This window comes from Arvicanthis niloticus, chromosome 9, assembly GCF_011762505.2.
Source record: "Arvicanthis niloticus isolate mArvNil1 chromosome 9, mArvNil1.pat.X, whole genome shotgun sequence".
In the NCBI taxonomy this organism is placed as follows: Eukaryota; Metazoa; Chordata; class Mammalia; order Rodentia; family Muridae; genus Arvicanthis; species Arvicanthis niloticus.
In genome coordinates this window covers 60,349,808-60,357,445 of record NC_047666.1, presented here as the reverse complement: position 1 = coordinate 60,357,445, position 7,638 = coordinate 60,349,808, and the positions used below count along the sequence as shown (strand labels likewise).

At 44.1% G+C, this 7,638-nt stretch overlaps 1 pseudogene; it reads right to left on the bottom strand.

Annotated features, from left to right (window-relative positions):
• Positions 1-6,292: 6,292 nt before the first annotated feature.
• LOC117715536 (RING finger protein 24 pseudogene) lies at positions 6,293-7,344 on the bottom strand (annotated as a pseudogene).
• Between the last annotated feature and the right edge of the window lie 294 nt (positions 7,345-7,638).

The following is a 7,638-nucleotide window of genomic DNA, read 5'->3' as shown; positions in this document are numbered from 1 at the left end:
TGCTTTAATGTATTCAGAGCCATTGGGCAATAAGCAGTCCAGAACATTCATTGAAATCTCAAGCAGGTAAAGCACCTAATACCCTTAGTTTCTAGAATTTAACTACTTTATATTGTGTGTTCTTTGGGTAGTCTCTGAATTTGAAATTTGTAGGTGTTGTAGACTACCTAGATAAATTTTCCATAGTTGTAGGACTACATAAGGAAGGGAAACAGCAGAACAGACCATGGCTCTGAGACGATGACTGCAGAGTGGACAGTTGTTCCTCTCCTTCCTTTCCATTTTTAATTTTCCTAGCTTAGCATGAACACAGACCATACAATATCTGATTTTCTGTGATTGGGTTTTCTCTACTGATGATTGGGGTGGGATGGGCAAGATATAAAAGTGTTGATTCACATGTGAAAATACGTAATGCTAAAGCTTTTGTTTAATTTGAGCAATAAGCAAGGCCTTTTTCTATATACCCTTCTGCTGCAGCAGAGACATAGACTGGTAGGTGGCAGCAGAGAAAGGAGGTCTTCAGACTGATGGCTGTGGACATTAAACCTACATAGGAGAAGAGATAGCATGTGACGTACCAAGAGGAGCACCAGAGTGAAAGCTGACCCAGGAAGGCTGCCTCTTTACTGAAGGTACGGTATTTCCAACCCAGAGGGGGATTTGACTGCTGTGTAAGGTAGGAAAACTTGATGCCTGTCATTTTCTGCTTCAGGTTGAATCTGACCTTACTGGTGCATTATCATTCTTCCTTTGAAAAATTTAGCATTATGCAAAATTAAAATCCCACCAATACATAGAAACATTGACCTTTAATGGTGTCAAAACTATGTTGAATGAAGTTTTAAACTATTTTATGAAATTAAGACCCTCCCCTTTAGTAGGAATGCTGGAGTAAGGAGAGCTGGTCTCCTGGCACCTCAGTGCTCCTGACAGTGCACCCTCACCAGTCTGGCAGAGTGAGTCAATCAGTCTGTCTCTGTCTGTCTCTGTCTCTGTCTCTGTCTCCCTCCCTCCCTCTCTCTTCCTCCCTCCCTCCCTCTCTCTCTCTCTCTCTCTCTCTCTCTCTCTCTCTCTCTTCCTGTCTCTGTTTCTATCTCTCTCTCTCCCTTCACCCTTTACCTGACCCTTTTTTATCTTCCTTTGATTCTCCCCATTGCCTCAAGATTTTTACTTAATCAGTGTTGCCCTGTTCCTTGTCTTTTTGTTGTGGCTGTTTTGTGCTAGGTCTCTACAGAGCCTTGTCTGTTTTGGAACTCACTATGTAGACTAGGCTGGTCTTGAACTCACAGAAATCAACCTGCCTCTGCCTCCAGAGTGCTGGAATTAAAGGCATACAGGTTTTTGTTTGTTTTTCTGTTTTTTAAAGTTTTATTTTTTTACAGTCCAGTCATTGCCCTTTTCTCAGTCCCCTTCATTCAGTTCCTCATCCCATTCCTCCTTCCCCTGTCTCCAAGAGGATGTTTCCTCCACCCCCACCAGGCCTCCCCACCTCCCCACTCCCTGAAGCCTCAAGTCTCTCGAGGGTTAGGTGCATCTTCTCCCACTGAGGCCAGACCCTGGCAGTCCTCTGCTGTATATATGTGTCTATGGTCTCGGACCAGCTCCTGTATGCTGCCTAGTTGGTAGCTCAGTATCTGAGAGATCTCAGGGGTTCAGGTTAGTTGAGACTGCTGGTCTTCATATAGGGTTACCCTCCTCCTCAGCTTCTTCCAGCACAGGGATCACTAGCTTCTGTCCATTGGTTGGGTGTAAATATCTGCATCTGACTCCTTCAGCTGCTTGTTGGGCCTTTCAGAGGGCAGTCATGCTAGGCTTCTGTCTGTAAGCACACCATAGCATCAGTAATAGTGTCAGGCCTTGGGGCCTCCCCTTGAGCTGGATCCCAATTTAGGCCTGTCACTAGACCCCCTTTCCTTTAGGCTCTTCTCCGTTTTTTGTCCCTGCAGTTCTTTTTTCAGACAGGAACAATTCTGGGTCAGAGTTTTTGACTGGGACAACCACCTCATCCCTGTACTTGATGCCCTGTCTTTCTACTGGAAGTGGGCTCTACAAGTTCCCTCTCCCCACTGTTGGGCATTTCATCTAAGGTCCCTCCCTTTGAGTCCTGAGAGTCTCTCATCTTCCAAGTCTCCAGTACTTTCTAGAGGGTCCTCCCACCTCCCACTCCCACCCCAGAGGTTACATATTTCCATTCATTCTGCTGGCCCTCAGGGCTTCTCCCGTCTTCCCTCCCTCCTTACCTGATCATGTCCGTCACTTTCTCCTCCCCAACACCTCTCCTACCCAGGTTCCTCCTTCCCTCTGTCTTCAGTGATTATTTTCTTCTCCTTCCCAAGTGGGATTGAAGCATGTTCACTTGGGCCCTTCTGCTTGCTAACCTTCTTGAGTTCTGTGGATTGTATCCTAGGTCTTCTGTACTTTTTTTGGCTAATATTCACTTATTAGTGAGAACATACCATGCATGTCCTTTTGGGTCTGGGTTACATCACTCAGGATATTTTCTAGTTCCATCCATTTGCCTACAAAACTCATGATGTCCTCATTCTTAATAGCTGAATAGTATTCCATTGTGTAAATGAACCACATTTTCTGTAACCATTCTTCCATTGTGGGACATCTGAGTTCTTTCCAGCTTCTGGCTATCACAGATAAGGGTGCTAAGGACATAGTGGAGCATGTGTCCCTGTGATATGGTGGGGCATCTTTTGGGTATATGCACCAGAGTGGTATAGCTGATCTTCAGGTAGATCTATTTCCAATTTTCTGAGGAACCACCAGATTTCCAGAGTGGTTGCACCAGTTTGCAATCCTACCATCAATGGCGGAATGTTCCTCGTTGACAGCATTTGCTGTCACCTGAGATTTGATCTTAACCATTCTGACTGATGTAAGGTGGAGTCTCAAGGTCATTTTGATTTGCATTTCCCTGACGATGTTTTGTTTTACATCAGTGTCTTTTAGCCCGGGCTGTCCTCAAACTCCTTATCCTTTGGTTTGTACCAATGAGTGCAGACACGCACACTATGAGCAGCACAGATAAATGGTAAAAACAATTGACCCAAACAGGAAATGTTTCTCAGAAGCATATTTGTTAGGTGTCTTATTGTTACATAGAAGTAATTGTTTTCAAATATACATGGATACAAGTAGGATATCCAGAGATAGGTGACATTTGCAAAGATTCATGATCAAATGTAGTCTTGAATTCAAGCTCAGGTTAGTCAGGTTTGCACTTCAGCTTTTTTACATGCTAAGCCATCTCTTAAGTCCCAGGCAAGTCTGGGCAACTTTTCTGAACTTTAGCTTCATCCCCAGAACCCATGGTGGAAGGAGAGAACCAGCTTCTGAGAGAGTTGTTCCTTGATGTGCTTGCATAATGAACACAACAATTTAAATAAATTAGGAAAAGATTCCTCAGGATTACAGAGCCAGAGCTAACGTTTTATTTTAAAGTGTTCTTTACATTTTACACCACGCATTCTTTAACATCTATAGTTAGCAGAAACATACCCTGCGGTGGGAGCTGTACTTAACCAGTGTAAGCGTGGGGGATCTTTTCAGAAAGCTTGCTAAGATAAGGTAACCACCTTTATGTACGTCTGTGCATGTTCACTGCTTACATGCAGTTTACGTGTGTGCTTGTTGTTTACATGTGTGCTTGTTTACATGCGTGCTTGTTGTTTACATGCACGTCGACTTGGCTTCCTGTTCTTTCCGAACCTATTTGGAGCCTACAGGTGGCTCACACGCTCCTGTAGCTCGAGCTCCAGAGACTGAGCTTCTGGCATTCACCAGCACTTACATTCATGCCTGCACACCCACACACAAGCATATGCATAACTCAGAACAGAATCTTCTGAGTAAGGAAAGATGCAAAGACTCCTTTGTGCTCTCTAGAATATCTGTTGAAAAGAGAACACATTCACACCATGAAGCCTGCCTCTGTTTTGCACATTCCATTCCTGTTTCAGAAAACGAGTCAGTCTGTCACAGAGATGAACTCTTCTGAAGGCCTTTTATTTTCCTTGTAGATTTTTAAACTAAAAGACAGGTAGAGACAGCAGGATGACTAATAATAACACAGTAGTGTGGGACACCTGCTTGTCCAGGTGTCCTAATGTTGAAAAATACTCTCCTGCTTAAACAGTTATGTCCCAATATAAAAATGTTAAAAAAAAAAAATTAAGGCTGAAAAAAATGACCAACTTGAATATTAATCTGAAGTAAAATTTGTTGTGCATGTAATTATTGAAAATTTAATCTAGAGGACATGAGTAAGAGAATTAAAGTTATTAAAGAATTAAAGTATGTTTGTTTTGGGCCTTGTACAGTAATTTTATTGTGTAAGAATTTTCATTTTTGCTTCCTTTTGAAGTAATACATTTATTTACAGTAGCATTCTTAAAGAATACTATAATGCAACCCATGATTATAGTTTTAAAGAATTATGACCATTAAATATCTTTGTTAACTAAGATTAAGCCAAGTCGAAAAATGGTAATAATAAAAATAAAAAAAGTTTTGTTTCGTATGGTAATATTGGTTGACTTTTTTTTTTTTCTTTTTTTCATTTTCCCCATTAATGAATTTTGGTTTTCCCCCAGGATCTCTTGAAGTTAACAGTGATCTTCTGGATGAAGACAGATCTGCGAGTGGAAAAAGAATGCAGAATAAGAAAGAACTAGTTCTTTGTATCTTGTTGCATTCAGTGTGGGTTTTCTTTTTCTGAATTAAAAATACTGAATGGAAATAAAACTCATGGACTGTGACTTGTTCTTTTAGCAGCTGTAGTTTGTACCCACTCTATCTTATGTGTCAGTCACCTTAGTCCAGGGTTCTAGACTCAGCCAGAGTTCCTTTCATTCTTTCCCATGAGCTGTCTTTGCAGTGAAGTGAGTGCTCCATTTGGCACATAGGCAGGCACTGCGCAGTGTTGGGTGGTTTTCTGTCTCCTGCACACACTGAATGCTCATGCTGAGTATTATTGCTGTGTGTTGATCTCTAAAGAGTACTCTTGAAAAAGTATAGTCCTGTTGCCTCAGATTTCACATCTAATAATGGTTACACAGCCTCTGCACACCTCTGTCTCCACAACATTGAGTATTTTTTTCTTTTTTCTTTTTTTTTCCTTTCCAAGTGGAGTTGTAATTTTAAAAATAGATTCTGCCAAGAGCCCCTATTCCCACCCCTGCTGCCCCCTTTTGCATCTCACTATGAAACCAAGTCTGGTCTCAAACTTGTGACCCTGCCTGCCTGAGCTGGGACGATAGAGATGCATACCACCACAATCTGGCTTCCATAGCACTTTTTAGACAAATAGGATTTTTTTTTTCAACTGATCCCAGCCACTGGAGGCAAAGCAGGTCCCCTCTCATTCTACGACTAGGTAGAATCCAAGAACAGAGCAATATTGACTCCATCTCCACACCAGAGTGTACTTCCTGAATAAATTTCCTCACACCTGTGGGATGGAGCAGAGCAGAGCAGTTGATGAGGCATTGCAGTGGCACTGTTGTGACAAGGGAAGGGAGAACAAGCTGTGTAAGAATAGTCTGTGCTTCACACGGCGAATTTACACTCTTCACAAAGCCTATTGGAGGCAGTTATCTCTAGAAAAGTTGGACAGAAAGAGCCAAAGAGCAGCATGCATTTTCCCTATAAAAACACCTTCAGTTAGGGATCTCAAGTCTACAGAACTGAGGTACACACCAACAGAAGGCCAGCCATGCAGGAGCTTCCTCAAACTATTTACAACTCCAAGTGGCTCCCTGGCTTTGGAATTACAGGGAGCTTATTTGGGATAAATGTAAAACTGCAGTAAGACATTTTTCTTATGTAGAAAAAGAGCAGAGGAGAGGCAGAGAGAAGCCGAAGCGTCTGTCCTGGCCATCCTGGTGGGTGTGGACTGGCTTTGCTAAGAAAGAAGCTCTTCTTTGGAGCCATCTGAGGGGCCCAGGGAGACTTCTTAGCCAGTGGGCTGAGGCCAGCAGCTATAATGGAATCACACACACTTGTGGTACACTGGAGCAGCACCCTGGCCCCTGGGTCACACAGGGACAGCAGAGACCCAGGGTTAAGCTCCTTCCTGCTGGATCTTCCTGATGACGAGGAGGGCAAACAGAAGAGGGATGGCTCCTAACCAGGCCTTTCCAAGTACTTCCAATGGCTTCAACTTGGAAGATTTGACAGCAAGTGTGAACTGGCACGTGTGGTAGGGGTTCTGCTGCTGTTGTTTCCAAAGTCTTCAGGTTCCAAGATGGCCCTATTAAAAGAAAAGAACCCGGAAAAGCCTTACAGGGGCTGCCTCACCAAATACTGGCAGCCAGTTGTGCTTCAGCTGATGAACAGCTGGGTCCACTTGACTCGGGATGCCAAGAGGACGTGTGGCAACAACAGGCTGTCAAGTCTGCACAGCAGCATACAGGTCCACAGATGGTGGTGGCATCAAAGCCCCATTCACAGTTCTGGTCTCTAACACCTGTGCTTATCTCCCCTTCTGCTTGATGTGGAGGTGCCTGGGAGACATAGGAGATGCTCAGGAAACTTCTGAAACCACACCCGCAGGCTCATCCACTCCTTTTGGCATAGGGTGATATCAGGGTGCTTTGGTTGTCACAAGCTCCAGATGCCTAGGGTCTCAGCTTGCCTGCCTCAAGAGTTCTTCATGAGGCAAAGGAAGTGACAGTGGGTGCCCCAGGCAGAGAGCAGCCAAAGCGGAGTCTGCTTGTGTTCCTCCTGGCTCCATACTGATGTGTGCAGCAACAGTCTGCTCCTTGCAGCAAGCTATACAATATTCTCTGCCCCAGGGAGGGGCTCCTGAGGGGGACCGCGGTCCTGTTTACTGTGCAACTGGGCCAGCTGTAGCACCGGCATGTTGCACAGGGGACACACTTTTCAGACTTCCAGCCACTTAACAAGGCACTTTCTATGGAAGGCATGCTTACATGGGCAAATCCCCAGTTCATCTCGAGGCTTGAAGTCTTCTAGACACACAGCACAGAGCTCATGTAAATTAAGTTCCTTTACTTTTTCTTTTAATATAACCTGTTTGTAGGCATAAAATTCCTTGTGTGCTTGATGTCAGCCTAATCAAGTAGCAGCAGAAGAGTAAACTAAGGATGAAGACAAACACAGCAGTGCCAAAAAACACAATATATATGTTGAGAGGCAGATTCTGGAATCCAATATTAGGCATCCTGAAGTTATAATGTGGGAAATCTGAGCTCATGGATGAACCGGGTGGCGGGCAGCGGGCGTGCGGGCGGCGGCGCCCGAGTCAGCTTTCGTGCGGCGAACTGCTAGCGAGCCGCGTCCGTGAGTCCGAGCTGCTGAGCTGGCGATAGCGACTGCTTAGACTGGGCCCCAGCGAGGGGCGGGCCCGGCGGGGGAGAGGTGGGCGCCGCGCCTCGAGTATTTTTTTCTAAAGAAAGAAAATGAACTTAGTTTGTTAGATTAATATGTAATGATTACCTATGATACAGTAGTACCCATTGTTGAATATTAAGTCAATCTTATGCATTTAGTTATTGATAACTTATTCAAAACTATTGAATTATTTAATTACCTTGCTGAAAACTCAGCATGGGGTCTTGCCTATATTGGGCAATCACTCTACTGAAATAAATGTATTCCTAA